We start from the raw sequence: 26,685 nt of genomic DNA on the forward strand, positions 1-26,685 counted from the left end.
CTCATGCTAGGACCTCAGTATCATCCCCCACCCCACACATACACATACACACACACACACACACACACACACACACACACACACACACACACACACACACACACACACATTGAGTGAATGAGTGAATCAAAATCTACATCGAAATAAATGTCACCAAACAACAGCTCTCCAAGCCGGAATTTTATTTCAGGTTTTTCTCCCTTGTGAACAGGCTGCAATACAACAATACTTTTTTCACATCCTTTTATTTTCCTCTCTAAACTGGAAAAAAGAAACAGCTACTAATTTTGGAAGTGTTACTGATTTGGGGAACAAATTTAATTCCATTAAAATATCTGCCCATGCATATTTTACAGTATTAAATGCTGCCACTTGAGAATCAAAGTAGAAGAAAGATGTTTCCTGGTGCAACACCCTCCAGTAACTTCCCACAAACATCAACCCTCTGATACCAGCAGGCACTGGCTGTTCAGGATAGCCTGGTGTTTAAATAGATGCCACAATGTGCCATAATTTAGAGGCACCAGCTCTGGTTTGCCTCTGTAGCTACAGCATCCTTAGCAGCAGCAATCAGACCTCTGTTTAGGCCACCCATCACACAGCCACTCTTTCTAAGGGGCATAGAGTTGTAACATGCTCCAAGCTTTGGTCCACAAAACATGGTGCTGCATCCCAGCCTATCCAGTCTTTTCATCCTTCTTTCTCTAGTCCCTCACCCATGACCTTTGGCATACTCATGCATGGCTCCTGATCATGATCACAGCCTCTGTTTCTTAGTGCTATCTCCTACCTCTGAGTGTACTCATGTTCTTTTCCCTCCCCGATGACACTTAGCCATTTTTTTAAAGCTGATCTCCGTTGCCATTTCTATGAAATAACCTCTATTTCAGTCCTCACTGATTTCATCCTTCTCCTGTCTCCATTTGGAGGCATTTGAGAAGAAAGGCTCATTCCACACTGGGGGTAGATCATCTCCTCCCCAAATTACCCTGCTGTGGTTTTTAAAGCCTGTAGGTAATACCTGGTTTTTGTGAATTTGGTCTTCAACAGCAGTGCATTAAATATAGATAATAAATGGTCTGTTTGGGCATGCTTTGGGTTGGTTTTTTGGTTTTTTGTTTTTTTACAGAATTGTTCAATCCTAAGAAAGTTGCAACTCCATCTCTGAACTGCAGGCTCCTCTGCAAACTTCCTTATCATTATTCTTGCCCACAGCAGGTGAACAGCCCCTCTCTAGCTTCCATGAAGAACAGCCATGCAAATGATCCATGAACACAATCTTTGAGCCCATCTCTCCAGGTGTCTTGCTTCCTCACCGAACGGTTCTGCTCACTGGCAGTATTTTCTCAAAGTTTAGTCTGTGGACCATGTTAAAAATAAACTATTTCTAAGCCCAGCTCCAGGAATAAATCAATCAGCATTTGGACCAGGGAAAGTAACAATATTTGCACTGTTCAGCGGCATCCCCAGTGACTCTTAGGTACAGTAGAGGGGAAGATCCAGTGCTAGTCAGTGGACTCTGGAAATCTATAACTTAAGTCTTTCTTTAAAAAAAAAAAGGCAGCAAGTGGCTTTACTTTTCTTCACAGTAGCTCCTCAAATCCTGGAGGCCTCCCTCCCTCTCTAACCCCACCTGTTTTTAAAGTATCTTTACATCATAGCTCCAGCCAAACCCAGACCCAACTTCATACCTCTCCTTAAAGTTGTTTTATGTTTTTTTTATTGGTGTTTTCCACATGGATGTCGAAAATAGTATTTTTGTTGTTGCTTTGTTTCGTTCTGTCTTTGGAGCTGGTTATTGGGACTTGAACCCATCCTTTCCCTAGGCTTTTTCACCCAAGGCTGGCACTCGAGCACTTGAACCACAGTTTTACTCACCTCTTTTTGCTAATTAATTGGAGATAAGTCTCATAGACTTTCTTGTCTGGGCTGGCTTTGAATCGCAACCCTCACATCTCAGCATCCTGAGAAATAGGATTACAGGCCACCAGTGAGTCAAGGAGCCATCCTTCAGGAACTCGTAACCAGTGAGGTTTGTTTTCTGCTTTTCCACAGAGGTATTCCTTTACCTAACTCACCACTTTTGGCGGGAAAGCTCTTCATCTCCCAGACACTTGGTACACTGAGTCAATTGGGCTAAGTACCTGGGGTGGAATTACATGGAAAGTTCAAGAATGCTAGGAAATTCGCCCAAGTCTGCTTCCTAATGCTCCTGCCAAATTCCCTTTCTTGTCTTTGTGGCTTCTCCTGGTGGAGAATTCAGAAGAACCAAATAATAATGAGACAGTGGATGGTACTGCTATGTACTGCTACAGGTGTGAGGAGGACGAATGGATCTTTTTCCATACCCGCCAAGATTGGGCCCACAGAGAGCACCAGAGACAGACCAGGAACAGAAAGAAAAGTTTAGAGATAAGGTAGGTGCCCATGACAAATCAGTACATTAGTTGTCAGCAGGCTGAGGATAAAATCTAAACAACTAAGACTGGCTCTCCTTTTTTCTGTTTTATATTATCTGATCTCCCAAGATGGGTGTTTATGCAATTAACTAAGACCCTAATGTTAATTGGTTATTTATAGCACTTTAGTCCAAACAGCTGAGCTTCTCATGGATTTGGTTAATTTAATCAAATTCAATGTGATTATGCTTTAATTAAAAATACATATGCATAAAGTTGAAATGATGATATTTAAATCAATTAAATTTATCACAAGATGGGAAGAGATGCAAAAGATACAAATCTGAGCAGGAAGAAAACCCAACAATAATTTAACCTTACCATCTTCTATTATTTTTCTTTCTAGAAGATCATCAAGGTTAAAGATCATGAAGTCTCACTCAATGTCCCCTCATGAGTGGCAAATGTGGTATTCAAATCCTCACTTCAAATACACAGTCTGCTCATATGGGCCCTTCCTAGGCTTTTCCCTACTCCTGATGACATTCAAACACACCTCAGGTTTTCTCCAAGTTTCAAAGTTTTTCCAAACAAAGCCTATAAGCTAGGAGGCCAAAACAGCGACAACAATATAAAACATCTTGGCTCTGAGACCTCATCATTTAACAGCCTGGTTAAAGTCTTTGTATATACATATGTACATACGTATATATATGTATGTGTGTATATACATACATAATATTATGCATATTACCATATATATATGTTTGTCTTTAGTTATTAACAGAAACATATCTACTTTCAAGTTAATACCCTACATTTTTCTCCAAAACCTTTCTTTCATCTAACAAAAACTTACAAAATCCAGCCTCAATTATGATGTTTTTTCCCTGGAAAAGACTAAGAAAGAATGCATCTTTCCTCTTTAAGATTCTGAGTGCCACACTTTTTAGAGCAATAATTTTACACTATGCAAAAATGATTAAACACACATTCTCAATATAATTCACTATGCCACCATCAGATATTCTTCACAGAACTTAGAGTTTTAAACCTGAAGCAGTTCACTCTAAATAGAGACTCCAGGTAAATTTTAATAAGCAAGGTTGACCTGAGTATCGATTGTTCTTCTAATCTCTGGAATTTTATCCTCCTGATTGTAGTCTGGATTATTTTCTAACATCCACCTTGATCACAGCTCTTTCAACGTTCTCCACCAGTAACTCAGACCCACAACAGAATTACTACAAAGACATCAGTCCTCTCTCCCTCCCACACCAGCCTGGACCTACTCCCTTTCCCTCCATAAGCAACATTCCCACCCTCTCACACAATCTCTCCCTCTCCCCCACCCCCAACACATAGTCCTAAATCAGCAAGGTCTGGCCCATACAACCAACCCCTAAAGCCACTAAAATTGACCATCTGGAAGCCATGTTATACTTGACAAATGTTAGATCAACCTTGAAATTATCTGGAAAGTTTTCCATCCTCTCGAGAGAGAATACATGCCCTTTCAGCCTCCTATAGACCTCCCTCTGGGAGGCCAGACCCAAGGGTGCCCTTCCGCCTGGCCCCTGACTCAGAGAGGCTATTCCCCAGAAGGACGGAATGGGAGTCTGGAGACACAACTCACTGCAAATCGGACTTGGCAGTTCTCCTCTCCTAGGTAGCAGAGGTCGCCTGAGACGTTGGTCTCCAGCCACAGGTGTTCCCCATTCACGGCGTTCTCCTGCAAGGAAAAGACCCACCCACTTCAGTTTTTTGTTTTTGCTTTCTTCAGGGACAAAGACTTTGGAGATCAGACAGTTCAGGGCCCCCAAGGAAGTGAAACACTTCCCCTGGGAACCTTCCAAGTATGGCTCCAGCTGATTCCGTGAATATTCTAAAAATGTGGACAACTTTGAGCAATAATGCCAATAGCCTTCACATCTGTCACTGCTTCCTTCGTGGATGTGATTAGTTTTGAAATGTATAATTGCCAAATGAGCAGAAAACCACATATGTGAAGAGTTCCAGAGAAAGCCTTATTTATGGGGGGCCCTGAAATGCCATGGCAATGAGATCAAATTCTACTAAAATTTGCCTTTGCCTAGTGAATTCACTTAAAAGGACAACAGTGGAGTTAAAGTATTTTTAAGCAAGACTGTTTGAAAACATACTTGTAAAATTTGCATGGGAAAATTACACATAGAAGGGCAGAGGATTAGTTTATGTCCCTGTACTCAATGTGTAATGAATTCCAACTAAATCAAACATTTTGCTAATTCAATAAGGCCTCCCAACCAACTAATTCTACTAATGTTTTTTCAAGCTGAGTAACTTTTCTGCCTCTAAAAGCCTCCACATACTTCTAAAGGTGATGAGCAACTGCCCTATGAGACATATAAAAAGGAGGTTGTGTTTAATTGAAGAGGAATAAACAAGGAACACAATTTCATATTCCTTTTTATTGTGTGGCAAATTATTACATGACTTGGATTTTTTTTTCTTTAGGGGAAGTATTGTATTCAATCAACCATAAAGGAACAAGCCTACATTGACATATCTTAGAGGACAATTCCCCTCATTTCTTTCTTATTCAGTAGAATAATAGTGACTTGTGATTTTTTTCTATAGAGCATGCTGTGGGCTGAATTATATTGCTCAACATTTATATGTTGAAAATCTAAGTCCTGATAGGATGGTCTAAGGAGGTGGTGACTTCGGAAAGAAGTCATGAGGGAGGAATTTCCAGGATAAAATTAGGGTCTTATCATTTACCCATTCGTCCAGAAATAAGGACATACTAAATCCACTAGCACAACGATGTTCATTGCAGCACTATTTACCATAGCAAAGATATGGAACCAACCTAGATGTCCCTCAGTTGATGAGTGGATCAACAAGATGTGGTATTTGTACACAATGGAATTCTATGCTGCTGTCAGAAAGAACAACATAGCCCCATTTGTAAGGAAATGTAAAGACTTAGAAAAATTCATATTAAGCAAAGTAAGCCAGACTCAAAGGAACATAGGCTCAATGGTTTCCCTCATTTGTCATAATCAGTAGAAATCTTGGGCTCTCCTAGTAGGGATTTACAATAGAACAAAACCTAGATACATAAGGCCATATAGAATTATGCTAAATGAAAGGACCTCCAAGGATATAGAAACAAAAGCCATAGAATGAGTGACTGTTTTCCTTAATGTACTATGTTATCTCTCATCTCTTTTGCTGTCCCTTGGTTATCTCATATTGTTCCAGTATTAAATCTTGCTACATATGCTTATTTGGTTATTTGAAATAGAATAGGGAAGGGGGAAAAACAAGATGAGGGGTGGGGCTGGGGGGAGGGAAATGGGGACCTAGACATAAGAAAGGCTATCAATGTTTGTGAAGTAATGCACCTTCTATCTTCTGAATATAATGTAACCCTTCTATTCATTACAGTAAAAAATATATGAAAAAAAGAATAAAAAACAAACAAAAAGAAATTAGGGCCTTATATAAAAGAACACAAGGGAGATCATTACACACACACACACACACACACACACACACACACACACACACCTCTGTGTACAATCACCTAGGAAAATCCATCTATGTACATAAGAAAGTGGCTGTCTGCAAGACAGGGAGTGAGCTCTCACTGGGAACCAAATCTGTCAGCACTTTGACCTTGTACTTCTCATCCTCTAGAGCCCTGAGAAGTAAATATCAGTTATTAAAGGCATCCAGCCTATAATGTTATGTTATAATAGCGTGAGCAGACTAATAGGAGGGATTAAAGAGCTTTAAAGCAGAGCCAAGCAATTTAGAAATCCATCTTCTGTGTGAGCCATCTTTATTATAACCTACTTCAGATCTGTTCACACAATAACCTTCTAAATTCCAAGACTTAGCACAAAGAATTATAGACCAAATGATGTTTGCTGGGAGGGAGTGGAAATACCTAGCATCACCCATCTTTTATAATAAACGCATTTCTTCAAACTCAAATAGAGGCCAGTTTCCTTTGAGACCACAGAGTGAAATGTTCCCAGGAACATTTCACCAACAGATGGCCACAGCATGACCTGAGGTCTTAGGTGCCTAGTGATGAAAGGAAGTGCAGCAAGTGCTAGAGGAGCGAGAGTGAATCACAGAAGATCAGGGAAAGTACCCCACTGTGTCTATTTAAGGGTTCAGGTTTAGTGTGATGTAGGGCTATGATTGCATGTCTCTACTCAGGAAGCTAAGATTGGGAAGATTATAATTCCAGGTCATCTGGGATGGAGAACCCTCAAGACTCCATTTCCATGGAGAAAAGTAGTGCATGATGTCAGCAGAGACAGGAAGCCTAAAATCGGGGGATCACAGCTCAGGTGCACACTCCAGTGGAAGGCCAAGAACTTATCTCAAAGTTAACCAGGCAAAAGAAGGTTGGAGGTGTCACTCAACTGAATAAGCACGAGTGTGGCAAACACAAGATCCCGAGTTCAAACCCCAGTACAAGGTGGGAAGAATCCCTGGGAGGTGTGAGGGGGAATCCCTGAAAGTAGTGGGGGAAGGACATGAGGCTTTGCTATTTGCTGTGTTCTGCCACAGCTATCTACTATAAAGACTTGGTTTGTTTTTCACAACAATTTGGTATCATTCTGGAGAGTCTGTGCCAATAGACCTGAAGTGAAACTGGGGCATCAGGATAAAAAAAGTTCTCAGAAGTGTCACGTGACTTCAAAGTGATGCAGAGACTGGGATCTAGTAATAGCCTCCACCCTACTGCTTTAAAACATTTTGACACTAGATTCTAGAGTTTTTCAGAAAGTCAAGACTTATTGTATTTGATACTTATCTGTCGTGTGCAATCACCAGAGAAGAAGAGGAGAGAGGAAGAAAAAGCTGGCATGAAGTAACCCAGTCAGATTTTTAAGAGACATCAAATATTCATAGTGCAGAGAGTATGATCAGAGTTAACAATTTAGATCCTGGAAATAATGGAAAAAGAAGTGAACCTACATGAGCTTTTAGGGAAAGAATAAAGTAGATATTCACTGAGCTTAAATTAGTACATTTGCATTGGGAGATAATCCTAAAGAAACAGTCCTAAGAAAAGCTATGTATCTTACCAGGTTTACTCCTACCATCTAAAAACAGAACCTGGTAACATTAGGAATTCTGAGTAGGGAGTGACATAATACATTAAACAGCTTCGTTACAAAGGCATCAAGAAGTACAAGTAAGGAGAACAGTCCGATGGAAACCCGTATGATACTATCTTACTGGCTTGAGCCACTGGCTCACTTGGATTTTTTACCAAAAAAAATAGAACTAAAATTTATTTCTACTTATTACTCCATCTCTCATATAAAGTTGACCACAGAGTTTTTCTTATTTTTGACTTCACTTCCTTACACTGCATCATCATCATCATTTCCTCCTTCTCTTCTTCCTCCATTTTCTCCTTCTCCTCCTCCTCCTCTAACTCCTCCTCCTCCTCTAACTCCTCCTCCTCTTTCTCATTTCTAGAATCCAATCCCTTGGGGTAGGAGCATTCTTCTTTTACACTACTCTTGGAATCCATTGTCCAATGATAAGTTTCCACATTAACTGACAGTTATGATACAGATAATCACCTCCTTCTCTACAGAAACTTTTCTTCTATTATTTTTGTCATTCTTAGATCACAATGGACACTCTCCAGTCTCCTTTGTTGATCTTTTCTAGTCACAAATTCTAGCTATTGAAGCATGTCTCATCTCCATTCTCACACCTTTATCGTTCTCCACCTACATTGAGTGTGATTCATTTAGTTCAAAATAATTACTGCTTCCCAAGTTCTGCATTTGATAAAAGCCTCTTGTCTGAATTTCAGACACAATTTTCCTCTTAGTGTCTTCACTCCAAGATCTAATAAGCATTTCAGATTTTTACCTTTGTAAAATCTCTTCATTTCCCAACTGATCTTCCCTTATTCAAATCTCTCAGACTTTTCAGTAAATGTTTCCATTCTTGCTACATAATGGAAATCTATACAGGTCTTTTACATGTTTTCCTTACAGCTAACCTGTCAGCTCATCTAAACTATAATCAATGAGACTATTGATTAGCTATAATCAATAGTCTCATTGATTATAGTTTAAAAATGTATAGAAAACCCAGTCATTTCTCCCCATCTTGTCCCTTCTTACTCCTCATTCCTCATGGTTGGTTGTTATCCAACAAATGGTGCAAAATGTAAATGTGATCCAGTCCCTGAGCTGCTCATAACTGCATTGTTTCTTCATAGCTGTAGGAACTCTAGAGCCTTCTGGGGGCTGTGACTGGCTGAAGGAGACTAGACTAATGTTTCAGTGATATACGTGGAAAACCCTGGTTGTGTGGTTGTCCCAGCTGTGCAAGTGTTTGACCTTCTGCAGTAATGCTGTTGAAAAGACAGGAATGAGTACCTAAGGCCACTCATCTTAGTTCTTTCTGAACTTTTTGTCATCTGACTTAAAGTCATGCATTTCTCATTTCATTTAGGTTTCTATTCAAGTACTCCCATGTCAAAGATGGTTCCCTCTATATTCTGTTCCTTCAGCCAAACTGATATCCTCTCGATTCTTTCTTTCCATTGTTTGGTTGTCTGGTAAAAGGTCACATCACTATTGAGCCAATAATATAATTCAAATTGTTTTATTAATTTCTATCATAAAACTGCATCCCCTTCCCACTACAATTATTCATACATTTGTGTGATTATTCATTATTAAATTTATTCTGAATTCTCAGATCCATTAGAACACCAAATGTCCATTAACTACTTAATTAGTGCCTAGCAAATAGGAGATGCTTAATATATGTTAGGCATTAAAAAGATTTAAAAAATTAAAATCTTTGAATAAATGAATGAATGCACATCCAGCTCCAAGAAGCTGTGTGAAGTCATAAGTCTGCTTAGGACACACATGGCATTCAAGCTAGCCACCAGTGGCTCACTCCTGTAATCCTAGCTATTCAGGAGGCTGAGACCTGAGTATTCCAATTTGAAGCCAGCCAGGAAAAGAAAGTTCAGGAGACTCTTATCTCCATTTAGGAACCAAAAAGATAGCTGGAAGCAGACCTATGGCTCAAGTGGTAGAGCATAAGCCTCAAGCGCAAAAGCTCAGGGACAGCACCCAAGCCCTGAGTTCAAGCCCCAGAACAAGAAAGAAGAAAGGAAGGAAGGAAGGAAGGAAGGAAGGAAGGAAGGAAGGAAGGAAGGAAGGAGCATTCAAGGAGAGAGGGTAAAGGAGAGAACATAGTCATAAAATTCATTGTATATCCTACAAAATGTAGAAAATTGAAGGGAAGATATAAGAGCATCCATCATCCACTCATCCATTCATCAAGATGGCCCTATAAAAACTATGTGAAACAGAGCCTGAGTTCTCAACCACCTGGAACTGCCCTGCCTAAGGAGAAACAAACTCCTATTATACTAGGTGATTCCATGGACTAACCACTTACTTAGAATAACATAGTTTACCCCAACTAACACAAGTTTCATTTCTTATTTTCTGTCTGGATTTCTTTCACTACCTGCATCTCTCTCCAAGGGATGAGGAAGAATGATGAGAGGGTGACATCTAACATCCATAAAGATGCATTGAACTTATAAACTGATGTGTTGAATGGTAACTTCTCTAGATATGTAAAGGAGTTATACAATTACAAAGATAGATTTTTTTTACAAAAAAACTATCCAAGAAAAAAAATGAACAATATTTTTAAACTACCTTTTCAATGTCCTATCCATTGTTTTGTTGTTGTTGTTGTTTCCAAGGCTGGTCTTGTCTGAGGATGACTGAAATGCAGTATAAAGAAGTAAGCTTTATCTAAAGAGAAGTCTGATATTTGTCCTGGGACCCAAGATAATAATCTCTAAGCCTTGGAATATCCTACCTTGGAATATCCTAAGGTTGTTCTGTTCATATGGAATAAATGCTTATAGAGATCTAGATCTCCAGAGGGAATGGAACTCAGGTCAACTATTTGGCATTTGTTTACACGACCAGTCCCACTTAAAATCCTGTACACCAGGGATTACATGGACTTGCGGTGTCATAATGACATCTTTGCTGACTGAAATTAGTGGGATATCCTTATTCCACTACAAAAGGACTGAAATATGCCATAAATATAAATGCAATGGCTATCGATGATTTAGAAGTGCCCATCTAGTAAGTTCTTAAAACTGATTGTGATATTGCAGATTCCTTATCTAACTGGTGTTAGAAAGGAGATGCTCTTTGGATTCTTCCTGAGTCCAAGGATGTTAATGTAAACCAGTTAACAAACTGTTTTGGTTTGCATTCAATATTTCTCATAACTTTCTCTAGCTCCATGTTGACAAACATAAGCTCTAATAAAAACAGACAGGCTGCCATTTAATAGCTGTGGGACTTAGAACCTGCCTTACTTTCCTGATTCCTAGTTATTGCATCAATAAAATTATAAAACTGGCCCTCCCACTTGGCATGATGATGCTTACACTAAAAATGTACACCGTCTAAAGCTGTACATGCAATAGCAACATAACAGGAGCTCATTAGAATTCTTGCCATTGTATTACTTTCCAGTTTTCCTTCCTCACCCCATGGATAGATAATGACATTTACAGAATTCTTCTCCTCTATCTTTGAGGCCAAGTCTCTGCCATTCACAAAATTCATTTTCTTATTTTCCTTGAACATATAGTTAGAACTTACATCTTCCACACTCCCTTGCATGTAGCCACATAACCAATTCTCAACCAATGTATGCTTTCCTTTGGCACAGTGGCTCATGGGGACATGAGCCTTGGGGTGACTGGGGGAAGCCTCTTATTGAGGTATCAGAACATCCATCCATCCATTCATCAAGGTGACCCTAAATAACCATGTGAGACAGGACCTGAGTTCACTACTTGGCACAGCCTTGATCCATAACCTAAAGAGACACAAATTCCTGGTATGCTAGGTGATTACATGCACTAACCTTCTACTTAGAGTAGCATAGTTTACCTCCAACTAATACAGGCCTTTTATTTTTATCTAGATTTTTTTAATAACCTGTATCTGTCTCATGTTCCTTACTATATATTAGGCCTACCAAGTCTTATCTCTTAAGTACTAAACTCTGATTCTGATACCCACTCTATTTTAGGTTGGTGTACATTTAATCCTTCTAAAATACAGTCGTGGTTGCTCTTTTCCCTTGTTCTGAATGCTCAGATGTTCTTCTGAAAGCTTTGGTGATTCTATTACTTATCAGATAATCCAAATTCATAAAGAAATAAAGGGACAAAGGGTAAAAAAATGGAGCAGTTGTACTCGCTAGACACTATGGGGAAGGGAGAGAAAAATTGAAAGTGAGGGAAGGAATGATATTGTCCAAAAAGAAATGTACTCTACCTGGCTTATATAGTATCTCTGTACATCACCTTTACAATAACAGAAAAACTAAAAATTAAAAAAATCCATTAAGAACAACAATCATACAAGATATTGTTGTTCTTAATGTACTATGTTATTTCTCTTCTCTTTTTTTGCCCTTATGGTTATCCTCATGTTATTAGTGTATCTGACTTTGTTACCTGGTGTATTGTATTTACGTTTATTTGTTTACTTGAAATAGGGAAGGGAAGGGGGAAAACAAATCAATGGGAGGGGGTGGGGGGAGGGAAATGGGGATAAAAGCATGAGAAGGGGTATCAATGTGTGAGAAGTAATGTACCTACTACCTGACAAATGTAACTGTAACCCCTCTATACATTATCCCAATAATAAAATAAAAATAAATAAAAACAGAACAAAAAATTTTAAAAATCCAAATTGAATCTGATATACTAGACCTTCTGTTACTGCTGCATTAGCTTCTCTTTGTTTACCTTTATAACTGTTTCTCTCTTATTTCTGTCTTAAACATGCCTGATTTTCCCTTCTTTCCTTCCTTCCTTCCTTCCTTCCTTCCTTCCTTCCTTCCTTCTTCCTTCTTTCTTTCCTTTTTCTTTCCATCTTTGTTGACTGACTCTATCTGGGGACATCGTTCCTGAATTTTCTCAATATATCCAACTTGAAATAGCACTTTAAACAATATGCAACTCAAAAAATGCCAATCTGTGTAAAACAAAAAAGCAACGAATCTGTTTCTAAATGAAGATGATGTTTCTTCATGAAATGTAAATAAATGCTGAGATAAGATATGTAGCGATACATGTGTTTTGGGATATATACATATATTTATAAAGATAAATTTACAGTGATATATTTACCTGAGTAGGAATAGCCATATAATTTTATAGATATGAATATAAATGGTAGCTCAAGTTCTAATTAAGTCCAGTCATAGGACTGGTAATAGGTCAAAAGATACAGTGTTTATTTTGTGGATGTTTTGTTCAGGCTTTCTAAGGAATTATAATGAGTTCTTCCCTGAATCTACCATATTTCAGTGAAAACATTTGTGTACACTTGCATACTTTCCAAAATATTAGTTTATGTATTAATAAATTAACCCTAGCTTTCACATATATGGAGAAAAAACTGGTGACCTTTGTGCCTCTGGTCCTGACTTAACTTCACTTAACGTAATTTTTTCAAGTCCAAATCAAGACACATTGTATTCAAAGATGATTTACTGAATGACAGTTTCTTTGAACAACCATATAAAGAGAATTTCTTTTTAAGGAAAAAGAAGGGGGAGTGTTAGAGATTGGGTGTCACATACAAACAATTCCCTCATACTAGAAGTGAATAATTATCCTAAATGAAGGTACTGGCTTATAAAAAATGTTTTACAACAATAAAAATTATAAAATATGCGCTTTACATAACTGTCGATTAAAACAGTGAACAAAGAAAGCAATGTGAATTGCTTCCTCCATAAAATTTAAGAAGCAGGCCAGGAGTTTGGCCTAGTGGTAGAGTGCTTGCCTAGCATGCATGAAGACTCCGGTTCAATTCCTCAGTAACACATATATAGAAAAAAGCTGGAAGTGGTGCTGAGGCTCAAGTGATTGAACTCCAGGCTTGAGAAAGTCAAGGACAGAGGTCAGGCCCTGAGTTCAAGCCCAGGACGGGCTAAAAAAAAAAAACAAAGCAGAAGAAGCTGCTAAGACTAGTTAGTCAATTGCCTTGGGTGGTTTAGCTTTGTATTGTACATACAAGTAAGTGTTTGGCCACTGAATACTTGAAATGCCGTTAGCACTAACTGTTGAGTTCAATCAGTGTAAAATCCAGCATTGGAAGAATTAGTGTGAAAAACCCTAACACATCTCATTAATAACTTTCATATTGATTACATCTGAAATGATTAGTTTGGGCTAAAAAAATTTATGAATTTTATAAGAAAATGCACAACTAATTTATAACTCAAACCTATTTCTTCTAGAGAGTATTAAACACTCCTTCCCATATGGCAGAAAATGTATACCCAGACACTCACCACAGACCTGTGAAGCAGGATCCAATGTAAAAATACTCTCCATTTCAGCCACTAAAGGAAAAATGAGTCTGTCCTACCACTCGCATGTCTAACCAGCTGGGGCTCACAGACTGTACTTGGCAGGGCCTCTGTGTTTTGCTATGTCCTACTAAAACATTTGGTATCTGGTCAACCCGACTTAACTTCTCCGATACAGGGATCAGACAGGAGAGGCAGCACGAGAGGAGCAGTTGGTGATGTCACCTAAACTGAAGCTGGGATGTCACCTACACCTGACGAAGAGCCAAGTTTCCAACAACTGAATTAGGAAACAGGACTAAAGTGAGAGGGAATACATACGTGTGCGCTCACGCATATGCATGCACACAAACTCACACACACACACACACACACACACACACACACACACACACAGGCATGCACGCATGCGCATACCCCTGTCTCCTCCTGGCTCTTCATTCAAGGTTTCTAAAGATAAGATGACCTACTTTCATAACCTAGTTGAAACCAATCCTGTGTGAAGATTCTGATCTCTTAATCTTGTCCCCAAACCAAGTAAGGCAGGGTACCAACTGCCAAAGACCAAGTGCTTCTTCCCTGAGTAACATCAACTATAAAGAAAGCAAAGATTATCTAGATTGAGTATCTTGCGGTGTTTATGCTGGGGTTCTGTTTTCCACCATGCTGGGGAAATGAAGGATGTGTTTCAGTGAAGAGAAAATTAGTAAGTTTAAAACCAAGGATATCAACCCATTTTTTTTAAATGCCCTTTAAGGAAAAAGTTGGCTTCCTTCTCCCTCTCCTGGAGATTGCTTAGGGAATGTAATGGGCAAAAGCAAATTATAAAACAGTGGGGACAGAAGGGAGATTCAACCTCCTGTGCTCTTGGCTCCAATACTAAAGCCAGAAGCCATCTCTGAAGTGTAAATTAAGTCTCCATTGCAGGGGAGGCATGTGGCATTTTAAAAGCACACATTATCTGTGGAACAGGCACACATCTAAATGGACTAACTCACTCTAAAGTGGGAACTTGGAATCTAGCCCAGTAGATGAGAATTTTTTTTTCCTTTTTGGGCATCACTTCCTCCCTTTCTAGTAATTTAGTTCATTTTCTCCAAAACGGGCTTGGCTGACAGGCATGTCTTGGTGTCACAGGGAACAGTCCCTGCCTGGTGTCACAAGGAAAGTGATAAGGGGACCCCGTGATAGTGGGGAGATGGGCTATGATCCAACACAACGCATGGCATTAGGAAGAAGATAAAGATTTGCCTGGCCTTAAAATAGTATGAGCCCATTTCTGTTTTGGTTACCCCCTTGGAGTGGTATTTAGCAAGCTGTTCAGGAACGGGAGGCTATCTACATGCCCATCCATTCCCGTGATGCCTCCCATTCTCACTGATGGAGAAGAAAAGCTATAATCAACTCAACCCCTAGTAGCAGTTAACCAGGCAGTAATACTCTGTGATATGTGTGTTCTGCACTATGGGGGGAAAAGAAGCAGAAAATATAGATTATTCCTTCAATCTGAGTGCCTCAAAGAAGTCAAACCAAAAACATTGATGGGGTTCTACGGTTTGTGTGACCATGGTGTACAAGCAGCACTATGGTGAGAAATCAAGTAGTGATAGAAATAAACAGACTAAAATGATGAGCATTGTCTGGCAGAGAGTGAGAGAGGGATGTTGAGTGGAGAAAGAAGGAGTTTTCCATGCTGGAGTTAGCCCAGTGCTCCCTGTCATTTTAGAAGACTCGGGCATTATAGTAAAGTCCTACTTGGAAACTGTGATCCGTGTTAAGAGTTTCTATGACACCACGGGGGAAGTCCTGCACACAGGAAGTGAGGGTAGATACTGGCAAAGGATTATTGAATTCCCAAGGACTTTGACAGTTCTAATCAACCCTGAATAAAGCACTGGATGAGAGAAGGTACTGGACTTTAAGGAAGAAGCTAAGTAAGCTAAGGGAGAAGGAGAGAGTCCATGTCATAAAGGATGGAAATGAGAAAGCACAAATAAAATACATGAAGGAAACTGGCACCCTCTAGGTGCCCATCATCCAGAGTACCAGCTCAGCGCTCATCTGCATCTCAGGAACTCGACAGTGTATCTCTCAAAGCTCTTTGCAGCTGGGTATTAAGGAAATATGGTATCCCTTCAGAGAACTATAGTACACACCCTAGAGGCAGACCTGGAGCCTGCCCACCAAATCACAACCATCAGAATGGAGACCCTGGTTCCAGGTTCATCCTGACTTGCATTTACAATCTCTAGTGCCCCCAACCCCCTCCCCACAAGCAGCAGTTTTTGCATCTGTTTTCTCACTAGCATAAGTAAGGTGATTTAGAAGGGACAACCTGGAAGTCACAGTACTGGGGCTTTTGAGGTGAGTCCCATCCCCCTCAGTCAGAGGGTTACTGAGGAGATTTCTTCCCAGGAGTGACAAGGGTAGAAGGAAGCAGACAAAGAATCTGCTCCTCTATTCTTCTACCCCAGTTAAGACTTTCAAAAGTATCTCTGGGCATGGTTGAGTCCCTTTATTTTGCCCAATGCAAGTAACTGGAGTTCCTGGTTTATATTTTACTTTATTTGTAGCGCTGGTGATGGAAACTGCAAGACTTGCATGTGCTAAGCACTTTATCTAATATTGAACTATACTACCATTTTTCTTCTCCTTCTTCAAACATTCTTGACATTATTTCCTTTGTTTGGGGAATAATTAAGTATTCAATAAATAGTAGAAAAGTGATTATTGAATCCATATAGTCCAGAAGAGTGAGCTGATGATTGAAGAAGAATTGTCAATTTATTTTTCACTTTCCCACAGGGACCTAAGCTGGAGCAGAAAAAGGGAATGGTCAGAACTAAGAATTCTTTTGCCCTTGAGACAGAATAAAGAAATCCCTGTTTAGATCCTTGATTAGAACAAATTGACATAGTACAAGGGAAATTATTGGAAAGTATTTTCAGCAGAAAGAGCCAAACATCTTAAAGCAAAAGCAAATAACCTAAAATCTTAGCACACTGGCATGTGTGGGCGCATGCACACATACACACACACACACACACACACACACACACACACACACACACACACACACACACACACACCCGCTTTGCCTGGCAATAATAAGGAAGTGCATTCCTGGCCACAGCTTGGATTCTGTTTACTAGCACTGATCTTAGCCTAAAAAAAGTTATTTGTTTTCAGAACAACTCCTGACTCCTTATTTATCAGATCTATATGCAGTACCCTTTTCCTTTCCCTTCTACTTCAGGGTAAAGTATTCCCTAAGAGTTCCCAGCCCTATTCCAGTTTCAACAGACCGCCATGACAGGATGCCAACACTCAAAGAGGAATAAAGACCACCCAACACAAACCCAGCCTAACTTCCTGTTTTCTTTCCCCTCATTCTATATTGCAGCCTCTAGCCACTACCCCAAAATTCTACTGTGACGAACACTAAAGTACAGGCCTCTCTACAGGAATCAGAAATTAATGCTGCCAGTCCAACACTGGCTCAAAGAGGTCACTAATTAAAAACAGTTGCTTGGGGCCAGGAGCTTGGCCTAGTGGTAGAGTGCTTGCCTAGCATGCAAAAAGACCCAGGTTCCATTCCTCAGTACCACATACATAGAAAAAAAGCAGGAAATGGTACTATGGATCAAGTGATAGAGCTCTAGCCATGAGAAAGCCCAAAGACAGTGCTCAGGCCTTGAGTTCAAGCCCTGTGATTGGCAAAAAATTAATTAATTAATTAAAACATTTGCTATCTACAACATCAACTAAGAATAGAAGATTCTTTACCCATGGTCTAGTGGCCCTAGCCCAAACACTACCCAGAGTGGCCTGCTCATCATTATGCTATATTCCAGCTGTTGATTTCTTTTCTGTCCACTGTTTTCAAAGCTCCTTAAAGACAGAAAGGATTCTCTCCTTTACGATCCCAAAACAACATCACAGCTTCTTACACAAGCACATCAACAAATGTTTGATAAATGAATGGATTCATTGATTATCTGTGAATAAATAAAACTATAGACTCTCAGAGCTTATAAAACAGACTTTGACACTTCCAGCCATATTTGAACCTAATAACACTCTTTATAACCACCAGAGGGGTGGGAGGAGCTACAAGATCCCCACTACAAATGAGGATGCAGAGGCTAAAGAGGAAGAAGTGACCAGGATAACACCAGGCAAGAACCAGAGAAAGGATGTCATGAGTATCCCTATCTCTCAATGGAATTCCCTATCTCAATAATGGCCTGCTGGTTTAGATCAAAGATATATTTGGAATATTACGATCTGAACATTTAGATCAAAGGCATATTTAAAATGAACTTTGGGGAGCTTCATTTCATTTCTAAAGACATCACTGGCCCATGCTTATTCCTCTATGATCTTATCTATCTGCGGCTTATACAACAGATTATTTTTTTAATGTGACATAGGTATATATGTACTCTTCACTATATACTATATTTTGTACAATTGTTGCACAAATTCTATTGTGAGCATATTTTTATAATCTCTCATCTATTATGGTGTAACTGTATTCTATTCTATATTATAATGGCCCTAAAATAAAGGGGAGTATCAGGAAAGAGAATATAGCACTCTAACCTCAATTCAACATGTTCACACCGTATCTGAGCGTTCCTAGTATCTCCATCAAGGAAGAAGTTGTATCACTATTTCACCCAGTCTGCTACCTGCCAGTTCATAAATGCAGGCAGCAGTTACATGCTGTGGGTTATTACAGAGTGTTAATATGTGTGACCTATGCATGGTGCTATAAGCTATACTCCCAAGCAGGAGGCAAACACAAGAGGATTGAGATTTCAAGACTAGTCTGAGCAACATTGTAAAAATCTGTATCAAATAACCAGGAGAAGGGCATGTAGTTTGAAAGAGTATACACACATACACACACACACACACATACACACACACACACACACATACTACTCAGTGTGTAGCTAAAGGAAAACAAAAACATTCTAATACAAAGATAGTGAAATTGTGGCATATATGCTTTTTTTTTTAAAAAAAAAAAAGGTGTCTATTTCTAACCTATTTCAACAGTAAGTGCTAAGCTCAGGTATGTGATAAATGACAGTCTTCTCAACAAATCGCACTGGGGAAACTGTGTGTCCATATATAGAAGAATGAAACCAGAATCTTGTCTCACTAGTTACAAGTATCATTTCTAAATGGATCAAAAACTGATAGGTAGGACAGAGTGTGGTGGCTCACGCCTGTAATCCTAGCTACTCAGGAGGCTAGGATCTGAAGATCAAGGTTCAAAGTCAATCAGGGCACTAACGTCCATAAGACTCATAAGACTTATTTCCAATTAACCGCTAGAAAACCAGAAATGGCACTGTGGCTCAAGAGGTAGGGCATTAGCCCTGAGCTGCCGAGCTCAGGGACAATGCCCAGGCCCAGAGTTCAAGCCCCATGACTCACAAAAAAAAAACAAAAAAACAAAAAAACAAAAAACAAAACAAAAAAAATGTATATGTAAAACTTGAAACTTTGAAATTATTAGATGAAACCATAGGGAGAAGCTTTCAGGACTTCGGATAGATAAAGATTTTCTAGAGAAGAGCCCAAGAACACAGGAAGCCAAGCCTACAACAGACAAATGAGTTCATGTAAAATTTAAAAGCTTCTATACCACAAAAGAAACAGAGTAAAGCAATGACCTACAAACTGAAAGAGATTATTTTCAATCTAGGCAACTGGCGAGGGATTAATGTTCAGCATACATTGTTCACTCAAAAAGCTCAATGGCAAACAAACAAATAACTCATTTAAAAATAAGCCTCTATAGCTGGGCACCAGTGGCTCATGCCTGTAATTCTAGTTACTTAGAAGGCAGAGATCTGAGGACTGTGGTTCAAAGCCAGCCAGGGTAAGAAAGTCCAGTCACTTGCTGCTGTCCCTGAGCTCTTCAGCTGAAGGCTAGCACTCTACCACTTAAGCCATAGTACTACTTCTGGTTTTCTGGTGGTTAACTGGAGATAAGAGTCTCACAGACTTTGGTGTCTTGGCTGGCTTTGAACCACAATCCACAGATCTCAGCTACCTGAGTAGCTAGGATTACAGGCGTGAGCCACCAGAGCCTGGCTTCCATTAACATCAGTCATCATTAGAGAAATGCAAATTAAAACAACTGAGAATATTCCTCAACGAAGAGTGGCTCTTATCAAAATTATTAAAAACAACAACAACTGCAGCTGGTGAGGAGATTAAGAAAAGGGAGTCCTTGCATGTTTTGGGTGGGGGTATAAATTAATATAACCACTATGGAAAACAGCAGGTGTGCATCTCAGAAATTACAAATAAAACCTACCCAGTGACCCAACAATCCTTGAGTAGAGAGCCAAAGGAAATGAAATCAATAGAAAAGAGATATCTCCTGTCTCTGTGCACCAAAGCACTGTTCCCAGTCACAGAGAAATGGAAACCATCTAAGTATTCTCGACAAGAGGCTGGATAAAGAAAATGTGGCACATATACAAAACGGAATAATATTCATGGATAAAAACGGAAATTGTGTCACTCACAGTTTGGAGATGGGGTATGTTAAGTCAAGTAAGCCAAGCATAGAAATGTCAAGAATAGAGGGTCACATGATCTCACGCATAGGTGAAATATAAACAAGTTGATTTCAGGAAGGTGAGGTGTAGGATGATGGCTGTCAGAGGAAAGATCATGTAGGGAAAGAGAGATGGAGAACAGTTGGCCAGTGGGGAGTAACTTATAATTACATAGGATTCGTGTAAACAGTGGGCTATAGTTTATAGTTACATAGGATTCTACTTCACAGTAAGGTGAAGTAGCATGGTAGGGTCAATAACAATAACGTACTGTATTTTTTTAATGCAGATCAAAGATTTCAAATGTTTAAACCATAAATAAATGATTAAACTTTAAGCAGATATGCTTATCTGATATAACTATTATACTATATACATAGCTAATGTAACTCATACGATACCAGTAAATGTGTATGATTTTCATGTTTTTAACTACTTACAATAAGAATAAATTTATAATGAAAATGCATTCTGGGTGCTGTTGCATCTATGTGTTATCTCCACTTGAAGTGGACAGCTAGAAGATCGTGATTCCAGGTCAAGCTAGCTCCACCCCCCCCCCCCCCCCGCAAAAAATTCATGAGATCCATTATCTCATCTACTTGGTAATCTAAGACTGGGAGGATCACAATTTTAGGCTAGTTCAGGTCAAAAAAAAAAAAATAAGACCCTTTCTGAAAAGAAAAAGCAGGACATGGTGACACAAACTTATTAAGCTAAGCATGTTGAGAAGCACATGAAAGATTATGGTTCAGGCTAGCCCTAGAAAACAATCTTAGAAATTACCAGAGCAAAAAAGGCTGGCAGCATGGCTCAGGTTGCAGAAAATCTGCCTAGCAATGACAAAACCTTGAGTTCAAATCCCAGTTTCAAAAACTTCAAGGACAAAAACAAACACACTCAACTCCTCTAAAAACTGGAAGCTGTGGATTTCCTTCCTACAGAAGCTCATCAGAAAAGGACTATGACGTTTTGATACACCTTTCCCTGCTTGATATAGTCTTTCTTTCCATGGTTTCAGACAAGGGCAAAGTCTATAGTTACAGCAATCGTCCACTAAGAACTCCATGTCTGAAGACTTATAATAAAAATGTTCCAAATGGTTTAAGAATTACAGCTTGTCAGCTACAGGTTCAATTGGGTGTGTTCTAGTTAAAATGTTTATCCCAGGGCTGGGAGTTTGGCTTGCCTAGCATGCACAAAGACCCGGGTTCAATTCCTTGGTACCACATACATAGAAAAAAGCCAGAAGTGGTGCTGAGGCTCAAGTGGTAGAGTTCTAGCCTAGAGAAAGTCAAAGGACAGTGCTTAGGCCCTAAGCTCAAGCCCAGGACTGGCAAAAAAAAATGTTCATCTCAGCTAAAATCTCCAGCCTACTGCACGCCCCCTGGCATGGAGGTTAGGGGGTGGGTAGGAGGGCTTCACATGGCTGAGTTGTAAAGTGAGGTCATCTTTTATCAAAAATAATAATAATAATGGTAGAGATCTGAGGACAATGATTCGGAGCCAGCCTGGGCACAGAAATCCGGGAGATTCTCATCTCCAATTAACTACCAGAAAACCAGAAGTGGTGCTATGGCTCAAGGAGGAGGGTGATAGCCCTGAGCTGAAGAGCTCAGGGACAGTGCCCAAGCCCAGAGTTCAAGTCCCACGACCAACAAAAAAAAAATGGTGCTCCCAAAAAGGAAGTTTTATGAGGTCAAGTTTAGAGTCTATGATGTTGCTAAGTATTAGCTATGTTTATTGTACAACCGCCAATCTGGTAGAAACCTATAAACCAGGGTTGAGATGTAGCTAGTTATAGAATGCTTACCTATCAATCTACTATAAACATACAAACAAACAAATAAAAAGAGCATATGAAAAGGCACTATGTATCTCATAATTCCAAAGCCAGGCAATATAGTTTCAAATAATTAGTGTGCAACTTTCATTTGAATACCAAATCTGATATCCTACAAAGAAGCTATAGCCCTAGGAATTCGGCCAATGGAGCTAGAGCTTAAACTTCTAAACACTGGTCAATGACCAATATGGAAAATGATCCAATATGTCTTTCTAATAGTACCAATAATCGTGCAATTAAAAACAAGGTGAGTACAACATGCATCTAAAGTGATTTTGAAGTTAAGAAATAAAAAAACAAAACAAAAACCCAACACCTACACTCCAGTCCAGAGTAGCTCTGGGCTCCTTGGCTGGACCGTTTGCCACAGGAAGGCTGAGAGGATGTGCAGAAGCCAGGTGCTGGAGGCCTGCTCTGGAGATTGCTTTCCTGCATCAAGAGGGGGGGAAAGAAAGAAAGAAACAACGTGAGAAGCACATATAGACCTCAGATTTTCCCCTAGTGTAGGAACATTGTACAGTCTTCCCTGTTGGAACCCTTTAAACTGTTGAATCCCACCTCACTAAGGGGTTGGCTGCTTCCAAAAATGGGCAGCTTAAGCAACCCACAGTGGAAAACAGGGCTTCAAGACCAGAAGTTAATGTGAGTCCCTACTTAGGACAGAGGGCAGGGATGGCGGAGTCTTAGAGTTAAAGGAAAAGATGTAGCCGGGTGTCCATGACTGTAATCCTAGCTACTCAGTAGGCTAAGCTGTGAGGATTGCTCAAAGCCAACCCAGGCAGGAAAGTCTGAGAGACTCTTCTCTCCAGTTATCCACCAGAAAACCAGACCTGCCAATACGAGAAACAGAAGGAGCTACGTCAGCAAAGCAAAATGTGGCTACTGCTCAGAGAAGGGAAGAGAGCTGACATCTTCATGAGCAGCAAGACAAGGGAGGCATGCAGAGAGGACCTAGGGAGATAGTATAGCGATAACAGAAGCTTAATTTAAGAATGACCCCCTCAAATATGTGAGACCTTTACAAAGGAGCGCTGAGTTGTAGATTCAACAGTTGTAGCTCCCTGGAAGGGACAGGGCTTTCCCTGGATGGTGGTGTCTCAGTGCAGACTGAGAGACCCCTGAATGAGAATCAGTGGGTCTTGGGAAGTCATTTCTCTGAGTCCTGAATCAGACAGAGGTAAAGCAGGAGTCTGTATGTACACAGGCAAAAGGGTGGTGTGCAAACCTCAGGTGGAAAGTTCTGTTGAGCAAGGACTTTTGGGCAGGTTGAAGATCAGAACCTCCTAAGGCTCATCACAGAGAGGAAGAAGAGGGGAAAGAAAGCAAACATTCTCTACTTTACTTCTAGCTGGATCCCTGCAGTTTGTCTCACATCTGCAATAGGAATCTGCCATCTCTGAGACTAAACCTGCAACCCTGGAATCCAGGTCCTCAGGCTCCTTCACCCATCTCACCACAAAGAGGAAGAGCCTGGCACTGGAGCAAAAGAAAGGATGCAATAAGGTTGATTTATGGGAAATGCCATCATGGGAAATCTCAGGAAAATAAAGGTTCTTGCCCCCAGAAAGCGGGGAGGGGATGAGTAGAAGGCAAACATTTTGTTGGCTCTCACAGTCTGTTGCTTGCTCTCCTTTCTCTTTCCCTCCCTCCTTCCCTCTGTGCACATTCACTGACTTTCAAATTTCCATTCATCAGTCTGTGAGTAGTCCCCACGTTTAAGGAAAGAAAAAGACCAAGTGGAATCCAGTGGTGAATGCAGCATTAAGTCTAGTGCCAATCGTTCACACATGAAATCCTAGTGACTCCGAAAACTGAGCTCTATGGATCAAGGTTTGAAGCCAGCCCAGGCAAACAAATCTGCAAGACTCTTTTCTCTTTCCCTAACCAGTTAAAAAGCCAAAAGTGAGTATGTGGCTCAAGGGAAAGAGTACCTGCCTTGAATGGAAAAGCAAAGCAACAGCACAAGGCCCTGAATTCAAACTCCAAGACTGGCATAGAATGCATGGTGGCGGGGCATGCATGCATGCATCTATGCATGCATGCACCAACATTAATCCATGTTCAGGTACCCCAGAGAACTCAGTGAGTTCAACTTTCTGTTTTCCTTTTTGCAGTCTCTTGTATTCACATTCCAGAAGTTCTAGAAATAGTCAATAGTACTTTGGTAATTGAAAGTGAGGAGGTTGAGCTTGAAGTAGTTTACATTCAAAAGCACCATGAGCAGCTTTCTATAATCCCCAGAGCTTACAAGCACAGAGGACTGTAATGAAGACAGGCTAGTGACATGTGTTCCCTATCCTCACTTTCTCCAAGGTAAATAATTAGTAGCATCAATATTTTCCCCTCACCCTGGCTTATTCCATACCCTTGAGCAATGCAAACAAAGAGAAAGGGAAAGTGGAATTTCTCCTGTGGTCATCCTTCACCCACAGTGACCCCTCTACCTGAGTTGAGGGAATCTTTTCCAATTTTTCCCACTAGCTTTTCCTCTGGCTTTAAAGGGTTCTGTCTGGTAATTCATCCACAAAGCAGACCTCTGTGGAGTCATAAAACAAAATAGCATGGGTTTGATCTCACATTCATATACATATACATGTGATATACATATACATATCTACATAGAGAGAGGTATATATACATACAGAAAAAGAGATGCTTATACATACATTTATATATATATATAGAGAGAGAGAGAGAGAGAGAATACAGTTTTACAAGCATAAAATTTTACAATGGCTTAAAACGTCTCAATTTCAGAAAAATGACAAAAAAACCCCAAAGCTTTCATCTTCTCATGAACCATCCCTGACAGTTATGTTCAGACAAAGACAGATGAGAAAAAATTCCACTCTTAGATACCAACAGAGACCCTAGGAGACAAATGGGTATAAAAAAGTTCATCAGAACTTGTAGGCTCTGACAATCAAAATCTTAATGAGTTTTCCTCATTATTACTATCAGGAGTATCAAAATACTCAAATAATCAAGTCAGGATGCAAGGGAAGTTTGTGTCATAGAGGATCAATATATCTATAAAAATGACATTACCCCCCCACACACACACTATTTCCAAAGAAATTGAAACACCCAGGAAAAAGTATGTTAAGCAAAGCAAGCCAGGCATAAAGAAATGTAAGTTGCATGGTTTACCTCATTTGTAATAACTACAATATGTCTACGATATTATGAGCAGGGTATCAAAATAGCCCAATCACTAGGTGTGTGTGACCATATATAATGAAGTGTATAAAAATGAACTCTGAGAATCGGAAACAAGGGGTTTTGTATTATGTACTGTTTGTAGTTATGTCACATTTTATCCCCTTAGTTTTCTATACCCTTGGCCTTGTCTATAAGTTTATCTGATCCACACACTAGAAAAGAAATCACAGAAACAGCAGGACAAAAGATGACGTAATGCAACAATGATACCAGATACTATATCGGAAATGAACTTTAAAACTTTGGGGGAAGGGAGAAAATAAGGTAGAGGGTAACAGTGCTCAAAAAGTACTCAGTACCTTACTTAGGTAACTATAACCCCTCGTTCATCACCTTTACAATAAATATTTTTTTAAATAAATCTGAAGACATTTAGCAATGAAATGACACCCAACTCTTTTCTAGTCCGTGAACAGGAAAAAAAAATAGAAAAAGCTTTTTGTAGATCATTTATTCCTCATTATAGATGCAAACTTAAGGTTGATTCTGTGTAGCATTGACAGAAGAAAATCGTATCTCTACTGAGCATATAAACATTAATTAGGAGGAAAACCAAGAAACATCACAAGAACAAAGGAAGCAACTTCAGACTACCAATTTCTACTCTTCTAAATAGCCATAGGAGAAAATCCTTTGTTGTTTTTTTTTTTTTCAAATCATTTGTACATGGAAGGACATTTTCTTTCAAAGTAAAAAAGTCATTTCACTCTTTCTCAGATCTCAAATACAATTAGTGTAATTTTTCTATCTAAGTTCATCATGGTTGAAGATGTCATTTTAGGGCCTGGTAGAACCGAGTGTGTGGCTGGAGGTGAGTAAGAGGTAATGAGTTTTGTGGCTTCAATCAGCTCTAATTTTAAAAAATATGTGTATATCAATATGTTTCAGCTTCTCATTCTTTTTCTTGCTCAGAATCTTCCCCATCCCACAGCTGGCAAAGCCGTGAAATGCCAATGATTCTATTAATTTCACAACAACACTTTGTAGGGAGTGACTATAATCACACAAGCGTCTCTAGAAAGAACTGTGATACAAACTGCGAAAACAATATGAAAAGTAAATCTTGTATAATGCTACTTCAAGAGCATAAAGTCACAGCTAGTGTCAATTACCTGACATGAAAGACCTCTAACGTATTTAAAGAATAAAAACCATCAATTTTAAATAGTATTTTATTATTTCCCTCATCCAATTCAGT

At 39.5% G+C, this 26,685-nt stretch overlaps 1 protein-coding gene across 3 annotated transcripts in view; it reads right to left on the minus strand.

Annotated features, from left to right (window-relative positions):
- The window catches only part of Dgki (diacylglycerol kinase iota), a 402,899-nt gene that overhangs the window by 243,234 nt on the left and 132,980 nt on the right, over nucleotides 1-26,685 (minus strand). For all 3 annotated transcript variants that reach the window (XM_090333372.1, XM_090333371.1, XM_090333370.1), the window contains exons 2-3: nucleotides 22,586-22,694; nucleotides 4,036-4,131 (exon numbers count right to left, since the gene is read on the minus strand). The gene's annotated coding sequence lies outside the window, so the exon portion shown is untranslated. The remainder of the gene's footprint in view (nucleotides 1-4,035; nucleotides 4,132-22,585; nucleotides 22,695-26,685) is intronic.

The sequence above is a fragment of the Megascapheus bottae genome, chromosome 5 (genome assembly GCF_031878675.1).
Source record: "Megascapheus bottae isolate mThoBot1 chromosome 5, mThoBot2.hap1, whole genome shotgun sequence".
Lineage (NCBI taxonomy): Eukaryota > Metazoa > Chordata > Mammalia > Rodentia > Geomyidae > Megascapheus > Megascapheus bottae.